Here is a 22,140-nt window from a genome sequence, read left to right as displayed (position 1 = left end):
CTGTCGACATAATGTCTGTCCACCCATAGACCCAGAATGATGTCCAATAGAATCGCCTAGGGAATATTTTTATTAGGCAACTCAAATTGAATTACTAAGATAAAAATAAAAACAATATTTTGGGAAGGTTTCCCTCCACAACTTCCCTTCCAGCCCCCGGAGCAAACAGTTATTATTAGGTAAAAATAAAAACCAATTTCTCTTACCACACATATTTAAAACAAATAACATCATTTGTCACTTCCATACCATTCAAATATTTTATACCTTTCTCAGCTTCTTATCCAATCCCAAGCTTTGCTTGGCCACTTTCCACAAAAGTCTTATCCTTTCAAATTTCCAGCTGATTCTAGCAACCTGCTCATCTCAGTTTTCCTTCAATTATTTGTGTTGAAACTGAAATGTTTCTAATTTAGTTATGAAACAAATGTTATTACAAATGCTTGCTTTTCCAAGTCTTGGGACTAAAGCCATAAGAACGCAATGTTACGTCTAAACTTTTAACAGAAAGAAGAGTGTCTAGAGAGGAGAAAATATATTCCATACCTTTATAGCGAGAAGACAAAAATCGGTATATTTTTAACTCCCCAATGTCAAAATGTCAAGAGTCTTCAAAGAGGTATGCTGCACTAGCATTGCATCAACATCAAGCTTTTGATTTAACTTGACCATGTGGAACAGGCACGCCCAACTGGTAGATTGTGATCTACCAGTAGATCACTGGGCGTCTGTGGTAGATCACTGGCTCCCCCCAACGAAGCTCAACAAGTTTAGCTCCCCTAAAAAAAGCTAAACAACTTTGACCTGAATCCTTAAAAAGGGGATAGATCACTGCCAGTTTTTAACTCTGTGAGTAGATCGCAGTCTCTTGGGAATTGGCTACCCCGGATCTAGAACATTACATGATGTCACTATGCTGCATAGAATGCAGTCAGCCAATAAAGCACACAAGACAGAATCATAGAATCATAGAATTGTAGCATTGGAAGAGACCCTGAGAATCATCTAGTCCAACCCCCGGCAATACAGGAATATGCAGCTGTCCCATATAGGGATCGAACCCGCAACCTTGGTATTATCAGCACCACGCTCTAACCAACTGAGCTATCCAGGTGAATTAAGGAATACAGCAGCAAGAAAACCACTGAAGCAACAGAAAGAGCTGGTAGTAAAAGAAATGAAACCAACAGCTTCTGGTTCTACTTCTATAACCATTTCATAAGAACTGTATACCTCCTCTGAAGGAATCTAGCTCTACAGGCACCTACACAGACTTCAACAGGACTAGCCTGACAGCACAGATGCAACTGTCCATTGACCAAAAGTAGTGAACACAGGAGTGTCCATCTTGTGAAAGCATTAACAGAAAGTATTAAAAAGCATGACACACAAGATGGAACTTTGTGGCATCTTGAGGCAGAACGAAGGGACCTTCCAAGAATGAATGACAGCACCTGTTTCAAAGTGTGAAATATTCCCATGAATCAAAAACATCGTTCTGTAAATGGCCATCAATGTTATATATTACATCATACTCATCAGATAGCAACGGCTTTGTACATCACACAGGTTTAGGTATTGGTCACATATGAACACACCCTTTATTTATGAGCAGGCACTGGCTTCCCAACCATTCTCTCCAGAAAACACCTGCTTTTTGCAACCAAGGTACATAGTCTAACTTCTCCTACTGCCAATTAACTTGCAGCTATCTCAAAAGAGGAATGTTGGCTTCAGAAGGAAGTATGAAAAACAGGAATCATGGCGGCACAGGGCCAGATTCAACTAAAAAGTTGCACTAGTCAGAGCCACTGCAACTTTTCCCACTAATGCAATGGGGCTTTCCCCCTCCCCCCTAATCAGATGGGACAGTCAGGATAACCCCAGAACAGCACACCACAGGGAAGATCACCCCATCAAGCCATCATAAATGCTTGCAATTATGGAGCAATCTCCTTAGAGCTACTTCTAATTCCATCCACAGTTTAATAATTGCCAAATAGCTACAATTTTACAACCATTGTTGGTTGTATTTATAATATAGCATGTGTGTACACTACAAAGACTTGCGCTCTGGAGACACATATAAGCGCATTGTGCCATTTCGTATAGTTCCAACTCTTAATCAGAGAACTATGGAAGTGGCTGGTTGGCTACACTTGACAAGATCACATGCATCCATGTTGGCCTCCCATGATCTGCAGAAGGAGCTTACCAGTCAAGAGCAAAGACAGAACTTCTCCCTCTCAGTCCAATGAATGGCTACCAATGCACCCAAGCCAATTTATCAGGTAATGTATTTTCCTTGAGCAACTGCCCCCCTCAACGAACAAGATAAAGATGTAGAGAGGTACACCAAGACAAAACATAAAATCCACTAAGAACATAGCAGGAGAACCATCCTGCTGGGTCAGAACAGAAGTCTACCAAATCCAACAGTGGCCAGCCAGATGCTTCTGGAAACATGTTTCCATAGCTGGGTATGATGGCAGCAGTCCTTAATCTCTACTATTAATCAATTCTCTACCCCACAACTGATTGTCCATGTCTAATCCCATTTTAACGGCACCAAAGGCCGTGGCCATAAACACATCCAGAGGCAGTTAATTCTATAAATCAATCATGCATCATGTAAAGTAAAGGTAAAGGTAAAGATACCCCTGACCGATAGGTCCAATCGCGGACGAATCTGGGGTTGCATGCTCATCTCGCTCTATAGACCGAGGGAGCTGGCGTTTCTCCACAGACAGCTTCTGGGTCATGTGGCCAGCATGACTAAGCCACTTATGGTGAGCCAGAGCAGTGCATGGAAATGCTGTTTACCTTCCCGCTGGAGTAGTACTATTTATCTACTTGCACTTTGACGTGCTTTCAAACTGCTAGGTGGGAATGAGCTGGGACCAAACAACGGGAGTTCACCCCGTTGCGGGGATGCGAACCGCTGATCTTCTGATTGGCAAGCCCTAGGCTCTGTGGTTTAGACCACAGCGCCACGCGCATCCAAATTTGGGAAAAGTAGTTGACCCCAAATTCTAGTATTATCAGGAAGGAAGAAAAACTTCCACTTTATGTAGTTTTTATAAATCTATCTCATGCCCTCTTATCTTTTCTACTAAACAAAAAGCCCTCAAACATGTTAGCCTTTTCCCATAGAGAAAGAGCTCCTAATTCAATCATTTTGGTTGCTCTTTTATACATCTTCTCCAACTCTACATCCTTTTTGAGACAAATTATTTGGGTTGCTCTCTCATAACCACACTACAGATTTATACAACAGAGCGCCGCAACCCCAGAGTCGGCCATGACTGGACCTAATGGTCAGGGGTCCCTTTACCTTTACTATTATAATATTGGCAATTTTGTTTTCACTCAATTAACCAATAAACCTGACCATGGTATTAGCCTTCCTCAATGCTGTAGCACATAATATCACTACCACAATCCCAAGACCCATTTCCTGGGTATTCACAATCACTTCAGATGCTATCAATGTATCTGAAGTTAGGAGCTTTTGCCCAGGTGTGCACCACTTTAAAGTTTTAAATTGAACTTCATTTAGCATTTTCATCAACATTCATCCAGTTTGGAAGGATACTTTTGGTGTTCATCACAGTCTGCTTGGGTTTTCACCACAATGGATAATTTGATGTTATCCACAAACCTGAGCAGCTCACTGCCTAATTCCAGATCAATTCATGAACAAGTTAGACAGAACTAGTCCTATTATACAGTAGATCCTTTGGTACCCCTATGAGTCATGTCCCCTATTTTGAAACTGTTTGATTTATTTATATCCTCAGGTTTCTGTTCTCTAATCAGTCATTAATGCATGAAAGGCCTGCTTCTTACTCTATGAGCATTTAAGTTTATTCAGGGGCAATTTGTCCATAACGTGAAATTAAAGTATATAATGCTTATGAGAATATATGTATATATTTGAGAATACCTTCAAAAAGTATTCTCAAATGTGCGGAACTTCCTATTGCAGAAGCCACACCAATTCTACCACAGCAACCTTATTCTTCTATGTTTAACAACTCTGGCTTTAATTATGCTTCTCTACCAATTTACCCAAGACAGATGTTATGCTAATGGACTTGTAATTTCCCAGCTCCCCCTGGATCCTTTTTTAAAGATTGGTGTTTATGCTGGCTACTTTCCAATCCTCCAGCACAGAAACTGATTTTAGTGACAAGTTGCATATTTTTGTTAGAAGATCTTCACATTAGGGTATATGCCATTCAGACAGCGTGGCTTGATGATTTTAATTTGTCTATTTGCCCTACAACTTCATCTCTCATCACTTTAATTTGGCCATTCTTCTGACACCCTCCCAGAAAGCACACACAGTTCAAACCCACCTATCTCGATCCAGTATCTTCAATAGCAAAGATCAATGCTAAGTATTTGTTCAGCTTCTCTGCAATCTCCCTATACTCCAATAATCCTTTCATACCTTTGTTATGGACTAGTCCAACATCTTCCTGGGATGGTTAGAGGCTTACACTATTTGTTTTAAGGCTTCTAAAATATTATTATTTTATTGTTACCATATTCTTGCCCCTGAAGCAAAACAACAGCATCTCAATTTAAAATACAGTGGTACCTCGGGTTACAGACTCTTCAGGTTACAGACTCCACTAACCCAGAAATAGTACCTCGGATTAAGAACTTTGCTTCAGGATGAGAACAGAAATCGTGTGGTGGCAGCGGGAGGCCCCATTAGCTAAAGTGGTACCTCAGGTTAAGAACAGTTTCAGGTTAAGAACAGACCTCCAGAACGTATTAAGTTCTTAACCTGAGGTACCACTGTAATACAGAAATTAAAATAAATTTTGAAACAACCTCACAATTGACACTTTCAAAGCTGCTAAACGGCCCCTACAAAATTGGGCAAAATTTGTGATCTTTTATATTTTCCTCATGTCAGGATTTACACTTTTTAAAGTATGCCTTATTGCCTTTTATAGCTTGCTTTACTCTTGCTTGTTAGCCACACCAGTTTTCTTTTGGACTTTCCTGCACCTTCCGTAATCTAAATTATATATTCTATCCGAGCTGCTATTGTGGTTTTAAATAACCTCCAAGCATCCTAAAGATATTTTGCCCTCTTCACTCTCCCTTTCAATTTCCTTTTAACAAAGCCTCTCATCTTTGAGAAGTTTCTTCTTCTGAAGTGAAATGTGACCATTGTTGGACCTTCTGGGCACACTCATATGTTGAATCTGACAATTCTGTTGTCATTGTGTTTAAACCGTTATTATGAAACTTAAGGCAGACAGTATGTTAGATCTGGAAACCACAACTAAAAGATATTTGGATAGAAAAAGACTTACTGAGCTGAATGTTATGTTCCTTAATTAAATTTATGCTTATGTTTGACTGTCTTGGTGTGTGGGTGGATGCTTAGGTAACTATATCTAGCCCCATGTGTCTGTACCTGGGTAACAATAGAAAGATAGAATCCTGTCACTCTTTCCAAGTCCACTAGGTGATAGCAGCAGGTATTTTAAAGGAATTCTGCACTCAGTGGAGTAGCTGAAAGACTGACCATAGTTACCACCCATGGATAGACCAATGTGAGGCTCCCCGGGAATATCACAGACCACTCTGAGGAAGAGTTATTTGCCCAAGGACTCAGTACAAACTCAGAGGTGCTCAGACCTTTGTATCTTCTACAGATTACAAGTGCCCAGTAGTCAGGATTATTACAGAGTCCTTTGTATTTACTTTGGGGAGAAAGAAGGCCTAAGCGTAGTTTAGCGCAGTGTTCTGTAAAGGCGCCAAGGAAGCACTGAATTCTAGTCTTCTACTACGTGACAGTTTTGGTGATCAGCATCATCCTATTTTTCATAACTTGCTCTAAAAAACTGACACCTTAAAGCATTTGGTCATTTTATTCTCTTTTTTAAAAATGGGTCAAATGTCAATCCTATTTAGACCCATTGAAGTCAATGGGCTTAAGCAGAGATAAATGTCAGAATGATTAGGAACTGATTCGGCTAGCTCAGTACTGCCTGCACTGGGTGATAACAGTTCTAAAGAGTTATAGATAGGAGACTTTCCCAACCCTACTGGGAAATGCCAGAGACCGAAGCTGCAATTTTCTGCATCTAAAACATGTGCTCTACCACCAAGCTACAACTCCGTCTGAACTCTGATCCTAAGCAGATTGGATCCACAAAACAATCCTACACATATACTCAGAAGTAAGTCACACCAAGTTCAATGAGACTTGCACTTAGGTACGGCAGCCTATGTCAGTGGAAATTAGGCCCCACCTAAGTAATGGATCATGACATAACTTGTCCTGTTGATTTCAAGGGGCACTTAACTTATTACGTATCCAACCTAACATATTTTTAAGTAAGGGTTTCTTCAAACAATATGAATTTTATACATGAAAATTATTGCCACGTGAATGGAAAAGCATAATATAGAGTGCACTAGCAATATAGTATGTTAGGCATACTGTGAACTATTTCATGCAATGATTACTGTAACAGCTCGAAGTTTAATGAGAAGCAAGCCCCATTAAATTCAATGGGACTTACTCCCCCTATCCCTATTATGTGTGCTTAATATGGAAGTTGGCCTTTGCTTAAGAATGAGTTTACTTCTACCATTTCAGTTTTGAAAGCTTATATATAACCACTATCTATGAAAAATAACAATTATGCAGTGATACAATCTAAATCTAAACTATTCAGTGTTGTGTATTTGTGTTAAGGACGGTTGAGATGTATGCCGCAGGACTCGTACAATAGACCATTTATATTATTTCTAGCACACCATTGACAAAAGCCTCAGAAGAGTAATCAGTTTGAGTGCCCCAAAATTAGTATTCAATATTTGTAATGGAACTGATAGCATTCCAAGTTTAACTATGATTTGCAATTTTCTCCACTGACAATCATACCAAAGTACTTCTCGGTGACCTGTGTCCTAAATCATTTTCAGTTCACAAAAGTAAACCTCACATTCATAATTTGACTCAGACAACACACAAAGATACATTATTCAATTCTTACCAAGAACCTACCCCAATATTAACCTAGTAAACAGTAACACTTAGTTCCCAAAAGCTAATAAATTAACTTTGGTGTGCCAGAGAAGCAAGTTGAGAAGCAATTATCTTAATTTTGAAAGAGAGAGAACAACAGGCCTAACAACAATCAGATAGCATAATTTTAAGATAAAATACTTACGATCTGAATCACATTGATCCTAAATATATTTACAAGGCAGCAATCCTAACCCCATTTACTTACAAGTTTCATTAACTGGAACACGGTAAACATGCTTTAAGACAGTTGTAAATTTGTTTAAACTGAATTGCTTTAGCTTAATTTGGTTATAAAGCCTAAGTGGCATACACAAACAACACAACAATCAGGAATCCGGTACTCTGGTCAACCCATCACATTTTAACAGTGCTTGTAGCAAACATCTTTCAAAAGTATAGCTAGGGTTTTCACACTGCCTACAAACATGCACCAATTCTGAATGTAAGTCTCATTTTCAATTAAATAAACCAGCTTTATATCACATTCCTAGAAAGAACTTGGAAACAGTACTGCCTACAGGCGCACTAGTTTGTGTTCTTCCATAACAGCAGTGTCCCACTTCCCTTCTTTCCTTGGTTGCCACTCAGTGGCCTAGCAGTACTTTTTTATCTTCTCCACCTACCTCCACTATCTGTGGTAATTAAAGTATGGTCACATTCTACCTAGCACCTACATCTCAGGCAAAAATTTGAAGTATACTCTACCACAATCAATGGGGTTTACTTCCAAGTATATTAAGCCTCACAGACATTGGTAACGTATTTAGGATTAAGGAGAATAAACAATTAGCACCAAGATTCCAAAATATAACATCGTGTAAAGTGTTTTAACAAAACATTTATTTTTTAAGACACATAGTTACAAACCGTTTACACATATGGCTATTCTGCAGTCTTACCTACTTTAAAATATAGGGGAAATATATTTTTTTAAAAAACTAGAGGTAAACATGCACTGCAAGTCACACATTTATTCATTTTCTTTCAGTTACCAACAAAATCATAATAACCGCTTCTTCTTGGCAAGTAAATTTCATTGAAGTTAATAGGCTTTATTTCCAGAAGATACGTTTAGGAAGCCCAAACAGGCAGTCTACAATGTGGCAATTTCATAAGCAGTCTACAAATACAAGTGAAAGAACTCCCAAGACCCAATTAAACCACTCCACTTAACTCAGCATAGTCTAATAAACTACTCCAGTTTAACCAAGAGACAGATCAAGTCATTTGTTGGAATATTTTATAATATAATACAAAAAAATACCAAGCACTCCCTACTTTTCTCAAAAAAAAAAAAAAAAGCAACAAAATAGGATATGATCCATATATTATCATTTTAAATGCATGTTGTTTTAATTTTGCACTGTGTGGATTGTTCTACTTTAAGTCGCCTCAATATTTTTTAGTAGCAACCATCATAAAAACCTGAGTAAATAATAATAACTGGCAAATAATAAATCAATGTTTCCGATGTGTTTTCATATGATTCCAGTATGGCACAGCCGCAAAATGAAGAATACAAATAGACCTCTCATTAGCCTGCACTGATCTTCAACAGATGAGGCTTACTATACAAAATAGTAATACCACAACCAATTGTTTTAAGGGCCCATATTAGATAATCTGTAAGAGTACAGACAGCATTTTTAAAAAAATTAGTTAGCAGTCACATGGTATTTCGGATATGTGAAGGAAAGAAAATGAGTCTTTACAAAGTAGTTATTCCAGATAACTAGATTTGCTTGTGCAAAATACTACTATCAATTATAATTTTGCACACAAGATCCTTTTGAAAATGGTAGTTGTGCATACAGTAGCAAGAACTGTGTGCATACTACAAAGTTTATAATTGTTGTTGTTGTTGTTGTTTAGTCGTTTAGTCGTGTCCGACTCCTTGTGACCCCATGGACCAAAGTTTATAGTATGTTCTTTAAAATTAATATACCTAGTATAGCAACTTAAAGTCTAACTTTAAAGAGTCACTCCTTTATAAAAAAGAGATCACTTGTATGTTTAATGTAGCATTAGGAAAACTACTTTAAACATTAATGCACTGTAATATTATTAGACACAATACTCTTTTTCTTGACAGGTTTCATTTATCTGAAGCGGAAGAGAAGCAGCAGCAAAATACCTTACAGGTAATATTTTTGTGATTTATCATCAATTAGTAGTGTGCTTTCTTCCACTTCCCCATTTCACTATAGAGTGACTAATATACTTGATATACTTCAGTTGGATGGATCAAGTTATATCAAATATCTGGATCTAGAACAAGTTATATCAAATATCTGGATCTAGAACAGCAAAGGAGCCATTAAAAATATGGCATGAATTATTTTACACTGTGATCCTAAACTCCTGAATGTGGAATTGGTCAACACTTATGCCACAAGAACTGAGTTGTGGAGTAACACAAGCATCAAGCTGCAATTCTATTCATACTTACCCATAAGTAAGTCCCACTGAATAAAGTGGAACTTACTTCAGAGTAAATATGCATATGACTGCATTACTATTTTAAAGGAATCATTTATATATATATATACATATACATATATATAAATATATATATGAATGAGAGAAAAATGATTGGAAGTGAACTAGCTATGTAAGATGAAGATCACTGGAGCACTGAAATCTCTTACACTCAGTTGTGTAACATATTTCATTTTCTACTTCAAAAAAGAACTCTCTCTTCTGCACTGTGAATGCACTGCGAGTGCAGAATAGTCACTTTAGTAACTTTTCCTTAAAGCCCAGTTACCTTCACTCCTAATCATTTGTTGCCATCTGTTATAAATGTATGGGTTCTTTTCAACTTGATTCCACAATCAACTGTTTCCAGTAGAACAGGTACCCAGATGCAGAAAATTCACTCTGACAATGAAAGCAGACCACAACTTCATTTGGAGCAAAAGCTGTTGTACAGTATTTAAGTCCAGTTATTAAAATGCCTGGAAAAATGTTTTAGTGCAAAGTTACTTAGACACAGAATCTACATCAAAGAGCTACCTTGGTTTCACCGGGAACTCTGCCCTATTTTTTATTCATCCTTACACTAAGACCTTTTTATGTTTGGGTAATCACTCAGAAACTCGAGCAAAAAAAAAAAAGGCAGCTAGCGTTTTGTTTTATTCCTCACCTTCCCTGTCCTCACACTCACAACTCCACAAACAAAGCTCAACATGCCTTAGAGCCATTTACCTACTTGATCTCGAAAGCTCTTAAAATTAAACTTTCACAACTTTCTTGCGTTTTGAATTTCAAGAGTGAAATTCAGGAGAAGACTCTCCCACAGCAGAGGCAGCCAAGAATGCCTCCGGAGCTCCATACAGGTCTGCCATTATTATTTATTAATCTAGCGTTGTAGGCTAACGTTTTCTGTTGCTGTTGTTCAAGGTGAACACACTCTCTCCAGCAAGCACAATATATATAAATAAATTTTAAAAAAACCACTACGAAAAAGGTGGTGTTAGGAGACCAAAGCAAACGGCAGCAAACTAGCTAAATATATAAATAAATGAAAGGAATGCAGTAACTCGTCCTGGCCAGAGAGGGTACAGGCGAAACACCATGCACGTGCAACTAACTGATGGAAGGAAGAGAAGTCAGTGAATACTGCTACAGCCCCCCAAGTGTCACAGCTAGGCCCGTCTTTCCACCCCTCTTGCTGCCAATTTCCCTTTCCCCCTCCATGCATTAGGGTCTGTCTGGCATGGAGGAAAGTGGGGTGTCTCGCTGCTCTCCCCAAAGGCACACGTGCTCCCCGCCCCATGACTCTACGCTTCCACCTCCCGGAGAGTGACACAAGAGGAGCAGGCTGGGAGAAAACAACACCACACTCTCTGGAATACCACGCCACGTTTTCTCAATATCTGATGAAAACAGCCGGCAATTAGGTGATTTTTAATACACCTTTTACTTGCAGTGAGCAACTGTTAAAAGTCCGCGCAGGCCAAGTTCGAGAGTTTGCAAAGATCACCTGTACTTCAAGCGCGCACAAAAGTGCAAACACCCACCCACACAAGTCTAGTGGCACCTCAAGATCTTGCATCAAATGCACTACAACTCAAAGCACATTAAGTCTGCTAAGTCTTTGAGGTGCCACGAGGCTCGGGGGGGGGGATTTGCTACCCGAGCCGAAGATCGGGCGCGTTAAAATGAGAGGGGTGGGGGTTAACACCCTGCCTCGATTAATTTATAAGCAAGAAGCCCTCCTGCAAAAACAAAGATGCATGCAAAACTCAATCTCCGTGTGGGCGTTTGCTTCGGCGAAAGAAAGAAAAGAGGGGCAGGAGTGGGCCACAGCGTTCGCCACCTGCTAAGAACAGACCTTGACACATGTCACCCTGGACACATGGACACGCCATGTTCCCGGCGGCTTGCAGGCAAACTTTTCTTGCAGCCAGGAGCAGCTGGAGAGAAAGCGGGAGGGGGAGGGGAGCCGAGAGTGAGGGCAGGAGGAAAGTAACTAGTCAAACCCCAGACTGAAGGGACGGGGTGGGGTGGGGGGAAAAGAGGGAGAGAGAGAGAAGGGAGGGGAATAGTATTTATATATATATTATAAAAAAAAAACTTACCAGGAGCGCACACTGACTGAGCAGAGTCCCGAGGAGATGGCACGGCGGGGGAGAGAGAGAGAGGGAGAGAGGCAGGCGGTGCACTCGCTCGCCGCGCGCACGCACACGCAAATACAAACACACCGAGGGAGAGGGAAAAGTGTTTTGCAGGAGGAGCTGCCGCCGCCGCTGCTGCTGCCAGGACGCGCCAGAGGAGCCGCCGGGTGGGAGGGGGAATCCGAACGCAAGAACAAGAGAGAAAGAGAGAGAGAGAGAGAGAGAGAGAGAGAAGCAGCAGCGTCTCTGAATGGGCTGGATATTCCTCCGCAGGCGGCGCTGGCTCTGCGGCTCCCGGGGCCTGGGCGGCAGCAAGCAAAGCAAAGGAGCCGCCGACCGAACAGCAGCAGCCGCCGCCGCCGCCGCCAAAGCTGAGGCAGGAGCAGCAGCTGCGCGGGGTCTCGCGTTCTCTCAGAGGCTCGCGCTGCTTCTCGCGTTCTCCCTCCCCCTGGGTGTGGGGCTGGCTCCCTCTCTCTGGATGGAGGGTGCAGCTGCCTCTCGTGTGTGTGTTTGTGGAAAGATTCAGATTTTTCTCTCTTTTTGGAGGGGAAAAATGCGTGTGCACGCACGTTTCTCCCCCCCTTTTATGGGGTGGAGTGGGGTGGCAACGACTCTTTAGGTTGTGTTCCTAAAGTTGTGTTCCAGGGAGCCAGGAAGGGGCTGCGAGTTTCTTCCCGCCACCACCAACACTCCCGCCCCCCAAATAAAAGTGTGGCGGGGTCAATCTAGCAAGCTTCCCTCGCCCCCGATGCTGCAGCCTCCCCGCTTGCCAGCCTTCTTCCGAGCAAGGTGTCCTGCTCGCGGAGCAGGATATTATTCGGATTCGCAGTGAAGCGTCCTCCTTGACGTCAGGTCCACCTGCTATGTAAACAAACCACCCGAGAAGTTGTTTGCTCTCCTCTCTCGCTCTCTTTCTCTCTCTCCCCTCGCGCCACAACCAGACTAGCAAACGGGAGAGGGGAAAACAAAAGCGTCGTGTCAAATTGGTTGCGCCACAGCAGCTTTTCGGCTAGTACTCCAAAGGAGCAAGCGGGAGGGGGGGGCTTATGCGAAGTGGGGGGGGGACTTCTCAGAAGGAGGACAGGAAGGACTACAAGAGCCCTTTAGAAAGGCTGCTTTGAAGCGTTGGCACGGGGGGAGGAGGAGGAGGAGGGGTATGTGTGCAAATCTCCTCAGACTTGGGCCGCGCTTTTCAGAGTTTGGTCAAAGCGCGCGCGTTTCAGACTCCCTCTCCTCCTCTCTCGCCCTGCCTCTCTCTCCCTCTCCGGAGGTTTAGTATGCCAATAAAACTCAGGAGCTCAACTCTGACCTTCAAGCACACCCCACAGCGAGGAAGGCGAAAGGCAGCGGGTGGCCCCACACGTGCTACACTAAACACCCAGCCCAGCTCTCCTTGCAAAGAAAAGCGTGGTAAATCCCGCGCCAGCAGGTTGCCTGCTGCGTCCTCCTCCTTCTCCTCTTCCTCTAAAGGCGGGAAAGAATGAGACAGACGGGGGTAAATGGAACTGACGCCGGGCTGACAGCTACGCTCCGATGCCCCCCTTCCCCCCCTCCCGTTTGCAGGTCCCACAGCGGGGCTTACGCTTAGGCTAACGCACACAGAACCGCAAACTTACAACGTCCCCCTGTGCGTGTCTCCTCAGAAGTTATTCGTTCAGTGGGGTGGGGTGGGCTTCCCGAAAAGGACATTTAGTAACTCCATGTCAGAAAGCGCTGTCTGTTGTCGAGTAAGTATCCCCGAGAATGAGGGTGTGAGGGAGGCACACTGCACATGCTCGGTGGCACTTCGGTTTTAATTGGAACCCCGCGCTTTCCGAGCCTGAGCGCGCCTGTGGCAAATGAAAGCCTTGCGCGTGCGGCCGCCTGTCCGGTTCGAACTCGCTGCTAGAGCGAAACTGGCTTCCTTGGCTGAGCTCCGGTTTCGCACACTAGAGAACCGACAACCCCCTTCCCTTCCGCCATAGTTGCTGGCTCCAGGCTGACGACTAAGGCCCACCGAGCGCCCGCCCGCCCGCCCTTCCTCAAGAAAAGACGACGAAACTTTTTGGACGAGATGCAATTAAAAGCCCATCCATCTCCTGCGTTGCAATGGCTAATAACGTCAACAAAAGCCTAAAGAGTCTGGTGGTGGCACCTCTAGCTAGCTTTACTGCACGCAACGCGAACAACTCCGAAAGTGCATTGTAACTTCTGCTCGGGTCTGGCAAGGGGCTTCCCGCTGCGCTTTACACACACGCCTTGCAGAGCCATGAAAACGGCCAGGCAACCGCCACATATCCTTCCCAACACCTTTCAGCCACGGATCGCGTTTCCAGCTGAAACAGTTGTTGCCCCTCACCCCAAAAGCAGGGGAAGGGAAGCCTGATCAACAGTGCAGTACAGTACTTTAATTTTAAATACATGCGCACATCAGATTTTTCAAACCGCGTGAGCATATGGAAGCGCAATCGAGATAAATAAATTCAAGTATTCCGGCTTTTTTGGGGCTGTGAGAAAGTTTCTAAAAGCAAAACAAAATGAAATACCCGCATCGCAAGTTTCTAATCGTTCAACTTGCTTTCATATTTCTGCATTTTGCAACGCTAGTGCTTGGTTGATGATTAATTAAGAAGTGAAAAAGGAAATCCTACATAAAAATCTCGCGGATTTGCCTTGGATTTAATTTGTTGGTGGGACTTTTTGAGCGCTTTTAAAGAGAATTCAAAAAGTTCTTTTAAATTTACCGAAGATCTGAATGCAACACGACCGTCGCTCAGAATTAATGCGAAGTGTTTGTTTTCGGCTTAGCGTGTTACGCAAATGGGAAAGTTTATCGGGACGCAGTTATTATAGGTTGCCCACCGCCAGTTGGAAAGCGCGCGGTTGATAGTGGTGGGGGAGAGTATCGGAAAGGACAGAAAGGAATTACTATGCAAATTTTTCCTTTCGCTTGGGATTTGGACGATGCCCACATCTTTACTCATAAGATGAAAGCAAATTTGCCTTGGTTGTCCCCCCCCCCCCCGCCCCAGTTCAAGATTTCCCCCAAGAAACAGGAGAGGGTGAAAAAAACAAAAGTCGGAAAGGAATCGGCCACACTTTGCTGAACTTTCCTTTTTGTGGGGTTGCAATCGCTCCACTGCCGGAGAAGTGCAAAAAGGTGCAAAGATTTGAACCGTGTGCGTCTCATGTTTGGACAATTATTGGTGGGGTGTTTTGTTGTTTTTTTTCAAAGTGCGTTCTGCAAAGCAGCTATTCCCGCCATTCCTCTGGCATACTTTTCGGAGTGTGTTTGGAGGCGCCTGGGCAGCAGATGAGACTACCCTCCCCCTCCCTTGCTCAGGTCTGAGAGGCAAGGGAAGGCGGGGGAAGAGAAAGCAGGAGGTGCGCAGGACGCAGGTTTTGCGGAGAGCCGAGGGCTCTCTCCTACCCAGATTGCTAACTCTCAGCCAATAGGGCTCCACCGGGTTCGAGAGGTGAAAGTTCAGCCCAAGGGCACGCGCACTCCAGGCTATTGACTGCTGCAAGGCGCGGAGTGCTTGTTGATGGGTGGTCGTAAAACATCTTCATTTGCCTCTCGCAACTCTTTTTGTCTTACCTCCGCCTTCTTTAATTGTCCGAGTTGCTCATAAACCTTGATGGCTCGTTAGCACCGCGAGCCTAAGAGGCACGTTTACTTGGGACGAAAGACGCACTGGTTTCAATGGGACACTTGCTCTCTCTCTCTCTCTCTTTTTGTTTTGTCCCCCCCCCCTTTGATTATTTGTTACTTCAAAGAGGGGAGTTCTAAGCAGTCCCACGCCTCGTCCCTAAATGCATTTATTCGGCCGCGATCGCAGCGGGGCTTGCTTCCGAGTAAATGTGCTGTGGAGCGTTAGGCTGCATCGCTAAGCATACATGGTATGGATTACTTGAAACCATTCAGGCACTTTATTTTATTTTATTTTACTGCCAAGCTCATTTGTTTAGGATCAGGGCGTGAGTCCTGCGACTCGGGGGTTCCTCGAAGTTGAGGAAACCACAATAATAATAAAAAGTTTCTCTAAGCAGTGTGGGCGCCAGACAGCAAGAGGAATCTGGGGGCGAGATGAACGGAGAACGAATACTCCAGTTCTGGGCAGATCTTAAGTGCCTCCAGACAACTCCCGTGAACCTTCAAACGAAATAATTCACCGAGCGGGAAAGCAGGCAGCTCGCTCGCTGGCAACGCGCAGCCGGCAGCCTTGGGGCGCAAGGTAGTGGTTTTCTCTCTCTCCTTCCCAAGAGCGGAGCCCGGGCCAGGCGAGAAGGCTCCGGGGCAGCGTGGGGATGTTATCCCCAAAGGTCCCGATCTTCCGGCAGGCATGTCCAGAGCACAGTTTCGGCGGCGGGGGAGAGTCACCCGTTTTCTTTCGCCATTCTTTTTGTGCGTGTGACGAGTTAAGCTCGCGGACCAAACAAAAAGGCGCAGGAGCTGCCCAGCCTGGAGCCCAGACAGCGGCCAAGTTTGTTTGGCTGCTTGATCCGAGCGAGCTTTTCTGACATGCAGCCGCCGTGTCCAACCCTCGCCCGCTCCCCATTGAAAAGACAGAGGAGCTCAAACTGAATCCGTCCCCTTGCTTCAAAACCTGTCCCAGATCTCGCGCCTCTTGGAGTTCCTCGTTTCGCGTTAGTTTTAACTCAGAATTTTTAGACTGTCTTTTGTTTCAAAGGAGAGCTTTCAGATCTCTCCAGTTCCCGCAGATAATCGCCTTGTTGTACTCAAGGGGGATACTACCCACCTGGCGAGATGAGGTGCGCTTATGTGTGTGTGCGTGCGCGCGCGCGCGTCTTCTCCTGAAACTGGATTAGGAGGTCGATCTTTAGTACATTTTCTTAGGAGTAAGGATTCCTTACAGTGGGAACAACTTACTTTGAAGTTGACCTGCTAAAAAGGGAGTGAGCACAGTGTATTGTTGTTGTTGTTGTTTGTGCATGGCAAAGTGCACCACGCAGTAAAACACACAAAACAATTCCCCCCCTCGCCTCACCCCAGGGTTCTTATACTTTTAAAATCAAAGTGGTTATTACGCATGAATTACCCCCTTCACTTTCTGGTTTAAACACAAACTGGGTCCTCCCCCGCCCGCCTTTGTTCCTGTTTTGGGCTTGATATTTTCAGTCCAATCCGAGTTGCATTCTATTCCTCGCTTCAAACAACCCTATTTCAAACGTCTTCTTTTAATTAATTTAATGTATGTCTTTTCCTTGCGGCTGTGTGTAGATCAGATTGCCATTTTTCATTATGATTGTTTGTAAAGGCAAGGAACAAAACAATAAACAGGGTGTTCTTCAAAATGGGATTATTCCTCTCTGCGCGCACACACACTTCTCCCGCCCGCCCCCAATTGTTAACGGAGATAGTTCGGGAAGGGAAGAACACGCCGGCTTTGAAAAACCGAAATCAAATCAAGGGGAATCTTCCTTAACAACAGCAAAGGAGTGACTAAATTGGTGGAGTTACACCACCATCTGTCGTTAAGCTTCGGGACTACAAAACTCGCGTAATAATAAATCTTAATGAGAGCTGGCACCCCCCCCCTTTACCCATCTTATGCTTCCCTGACAATTAGACTCACATGTAAAGCACATGACATTTGGAACTGCAGTTTACCCTTCACAGAGCAATTCCCAGCACCCGTGACAAACTACATTTCCCATGATTCTTGGGGGGGGGGGAGTCATGCTATGCAGCCTCTGTTTCAGCTTCTAACTCCGCTTCCTAGTGGTGTTCATGTAATAACATTCTGATGCTGTTCCAGCTGTGTACTACCCAATCTGTCCCGTCTTCAGGCATATGGTGCTGAGCATCTTTTTTCTGCCACAAATCCCTTTCACCTTCACCAAGACTGTGAGCTGTTCCTGCTTGTTCTGGGTTGTTGCTGGACTGCGGCTCTCATCACACCTCTCCACTGACCGTGCTGGCTGGAGCTCATGGGAGTTGGAGTCCAACAACATCTGAAATGCCACGAGATAAAATTACATCTTCCCCAAAGAATCCCGGGAGCTGTACTTTCTACGTGGGACTACCTTTGAAGGTGACCCAGAAACTACAATTAATCCAGAATGCATCAGCTAGACTGGTGACTGGGAGTGGCCACCAAGACCATATAACACCGGTCCTGAAAGACCTACATTGGCTCCCAGTAAGTTTCTGAGCACAATTCAAAGTGTTGGTGCTGACCTTTAAAGCCCTAAACGGCCTTGGCCCAGTGTACCTGAAGGAGCATCTCCACCCCCATCGTTCAGCCCGGACACGGACACTGAGGTCCAGCTCCAAGGGCCTTCTGGTGGTTCCCTCACTGAGAAGTGAAGTTACAGGGAACCAGGCAGAGGGCCTTCTTGGCAGTGGTGCCCGCCCTGTGGAACACCCTCCCATCAGATGTCAAGGAAATAAACAACTATCTACTTTTAGAAGACATCTGAAGGCAGCCCTGTTTAGGTTGTTTTAATGTTTGATATTTTATTGTGTTTTTAATATTCTGTTGGAAGCCGCCCAGAGTAGCTGGGGTATAAGTAATAAAATTATTATTATTATTATTATTATTATTATTATTATTAGGGTGCTGGGAATTGTAACTCTGCCAGGGATAAAAACTAGAGTTCCTGGGGAAAGGGTCACTTTATGTGTGCTGTGCACACAGCCTACTACTTTTCTTCAAATACACAATGGACGATCCAAACCTAAATATCTTAACTCAGCAGTTAGTCCAACTATGGCACCTTACTCCAAAATTATTTTGCAAAGGTTTGCAGTTGCAAAAATCCTGCAGGATTTCCCGCTTCTCTTTTCTATAGCCCACAGCATTCTGTCCAATCTCTCATTGTCACTTGAAGATATATATAACATCTAACCTGTGAGTGATGTTCAGTGCTCTGATCAGCCGAGGGTCTCCAGGTAGTCAGAGGGCCTTTACAGAGGTGGCACCTACCATAAAGAAGAGCCCGCCCACCCGAGTTAGGCATGCACTAACCACATTAGGGTTTGGGCATATCTTAAAAACAAATCTGCCGTCCCAGCAATAAGAGCCAACTCCTAGGGAAAGGGCTTACCTGGTGGAGCTTACCTACCCCCCCATATATTATTCAAGTTGCACCTCTGCCTCCCAGGCTTTTACTGAATATAAGTATTGGTCTGGCACATAACACTATTTGTTTACTGTGGAGACTTCACTTCTAATGTAAAGCATTAAAAGAAGGAATTATTGTATTAGAGTTTATTGGTTGATAGCTGTATTATGTTTTGTTATTGCAGACAACTTTGTGTGTGTGTGTATCTATAAGTTGCTGGAGGTCATCACAGAGGGGCAGAAGGAAAACAAAGGGGATATTGCATTTGGCATATTTTGACTTCAAAATCTGAGTTACCTTCTTTGGGGTAGGGCCCCCAAAGTGTAGACCATCCTTAACTACAGTTGGTGACTATACCATTGCTCCATGGTGTAAAATATAGTCCAGTGGAGTCCTCTCAGGGTGACTGATGAACTCTTCAAGAGCTGATGGGATGTGCTCCTGACCTTAGCTTCTTCAGTTCTGCCTTCTCTCAAGGCACAGTTCTGCCTTTAGTAACCTCCAGAAAGGTGAGGGAGAGGGTGTCCCAACAGTTCTCTCAGGCTATTGATGGTTCTTTCAGGAGCTGATGGTACTGTACTCCATGGTCTGGGCTTGCTCGCTTCTATGTGGTCCGTTTGGTGTCCCCCCCCCCCGGGCAAAAAACAAAACAAAACACTTTAATGCAGGCTACCTTTTTAAAAAACAACAACAAATGTTAGGACACAATCCAGAAAACAGTTACACCATTTTGGTGTTACATTGTTTTGGGATTTTCATACATTTTAAAGAAATCATTGAACAATAATACAAATGTATCTCTTTAGGCCAGGCACGGCCAAACTTGGCCCTCCAGATGTTTTGGGACTACAACTCCCATCATCCCTAGCTAACAGGACTAGTGGTGGTCAGGATGATGGGAATTGTAGTCCCAAGTTTGGCCATGCCTGTTTTCGGCTGACATAATCCCACTAACTAAGCTGACAGTACATAGCAAAAAGGGAAGGTGGGAAAGGGCAGACACCAAAAAGATCCACAGGATTCTGTCAGTTTTATTGGAAGGGTTTTGAATGATCTGTTTCATGGAATGCTGTGTATTCTTTGATTTTTTTCCATTAATCTATCTACCATTACATTTATATCACGACCTTCCTTCCAAAGGAGCCCAGGGCAGCAAACAACAATGAAGTAAAATCAATACAATTAAAAATAAAATAAAACATATTCAGAACATTTAAAGACATTAATAACATTTTTTAAAAAAAACATTTAAAACTATGTAACACAAGAACAGCAATAACTAAAGTGTTCTTGAATGTATATAGAAAACCTTCCACATTCAAAACACACTCTAGGGCAACAATAGCAACTGGAATAAAATTAGCAATCAAGCCAATTTATAATGCAGAAAAACAAGTAACACACAAGACAATTAATTTAAAATCGGAGTCCAGTGAGTTATGAGCTGGTAGCTTAGGAAGAAGAGATTTCCAAACATCCTATTAGGGCTGCCATTATCTGGAAATCTGAAGCTTCTATCAGTTTTCTGTCACTGCAATTTTTGTTTTGATTTGCAGAAACAAATAAGTGCCCTGGCTTTTGAGATTGGATGGATTTCTTGTAAGGTGGGCATCTCCAGTTCACAAGCACACTCCTCCACCATCAGCATCTAGGTTGGTATTCATCCAGTATAGAATTCCGTGTGAGCCTGATCTCTCCAAGATCAGCAGAAGAAGTTCTGCCAAATGCTGTGTGCTGGGAGGTATTGCTTCCAGCTGAGCTGCTTCAGCAGGGCTTACCAGGGCTTCAGAGAGATGGAGCAGAAGAGCAAGTGGTTTAACAGCTTCAGGAAGGAAGCCTTTATTCTACCAGATACAGAAATACTTCAGTGAGACTCAAGCAAACCACATTTTGGTCCAACAACTCTCACAATGTGGAGATTCCTCCGGCTGAGCTTTTTGGGTGGTAACAGGCACCAAAGTGAGCCTTGACTTGTTTGTTTGATAAATGTAATTTAACCACACAAACTGGGGAAGGGGATGCCTTTTTGTTGCTCCCTTCGAATTCAGCATGTTTGCTTAGGGCAAAAAGGGCTTATGTCTTAATAGCTGCAATTGTACAGCTTATTGAGAGCTGCTTCACTTTAGCTCATTCTACCCATCACATCCAGTATTCCTGCACTGCATGGCCTTTGCAAATTTGGGGAAACATATTGCTGCATTTTAAAAAAATAGTGCCTTAGTATTTGTGGAAAGGGGGAGATTATGCTGTCAAGAACTTGTGAAAGATCATTGCAGTTGAGAAATAAATTGAACACATTCCTAAATGTTAGCAATATTTCAGGGGTGTGTGGATTTTATACTTACCAAAGCCTAACCACACAAATCCTTAATGTGCAGGAAACCTCCTATTAAAGTAGGTAAGGATTGCAAATATTCAAAATGAATTTTCAATAGCACTTGAATCACATCATCGTCTGTACTGGATTAAAAGTGGGATTTCATTGCTAGATCCCAAAGTTTGCATGGAAAAGCACCCCCCAAAACAAGGGGTTCAGCTCCTCACTTGTCCCCCATATCTGAAACATTACCCCTTCTGTCCTCCCCCCCCCCATTTTTTCTGGTGCCACCACTGCCAAAATGTACTCCTAGTATTCAATTTAGCATCATGCTGAAAGTTATTTTTAAACTAAGCATGATGATGGCTGCTACCTCAGGCATAGCTTTAACAAATTTAAAATATCTGGTGTTTTAGATTCATCCTTTTAAAGAATAAAGAACATGTGTATTTATTTTATTATTTTATTTGAATAACATATTGAATAACACTTAACTACTTGTCTCTTGGGACGCGTGTGGCGCTGTGGTCTAAACCACTGAACCTTGGGCTTGCCGATCAAAAGGTCGGCGGTTCGAATCCCCACAACAGGGTGAGCTCCCATTGCTTACTCCCAGCTCCTGCCAACCTAGCAGTTCGAAAGCACGCCAAAAAGTGCAAGTAGATTAATAGGTACCGCTCCTGCGGGAAGGTAAACAGTGTTTCCGTGTGCTGCTCTGGTGTCAGTGTTCCACTGTGCCAGAAGCTGCTTAGTCATGCTGGCCATATGACCCAAAAAAACTGTCCGCGGAAGCAGACAAACACTAGCTCCCTCGACCTGTAAAGTGAGATGAGCACTGCAACCCCAGAGTCGTTTGCGACTGGACTTAACTGTCAAGGGTCCCTTTACCTTTACCTTTACTTGTCTCTATGTGGTTTACAGAGATACAATACCTAAAATAAGAATCAGTTACACTATAAAATCAGACTTCAGTTAAAATGCTTAATGGAACAACAACAACAACAACAGCAACAAAGATTTCAGTAGGCACCAGACGTTTGTTAGGGCACATTTGCTAGATTTTGTTTGTC

At 43.3% G+C, this 22,140-nt stretch overlaps 1 long non-coding RNA gene across 1 annotated transcript; it reads left to right on the top strand.

The window, feature by feature from the left end:
• Positions 1-549: 549 nt before the first annotated feature.
• LOC308486740 lies at positions 550-21,069 on the top strand. Its single transcript, XR_013991252.1, has 3 exons — positions 550-1,500; positions 9,159-9,207; positions 20,310-21,069. It is a non-coding gene; the product is annotated as an uncharacterized lncRNA (long non-coding RNA).
• Positions 21,070-22,140: the final 1,071 nt, after the last annotated feature.

Source organism: Podarcis pityusensis (genome assembly GCF_964106645.2).
Source record: "Podarcis pityusensis genome assembly, chromosome: 10".
NCBI lineage: Eukaryota > Metazoa > Chordata > Lepidosauria > Squamata > Lacertidae > Podarcis > Podarcis pityusensis.
The sequence above is the reverse complement of the archived record's forward strand: the minus strand, read 5'-3'. Positions and strand labels throughout refer to the sequence as shown.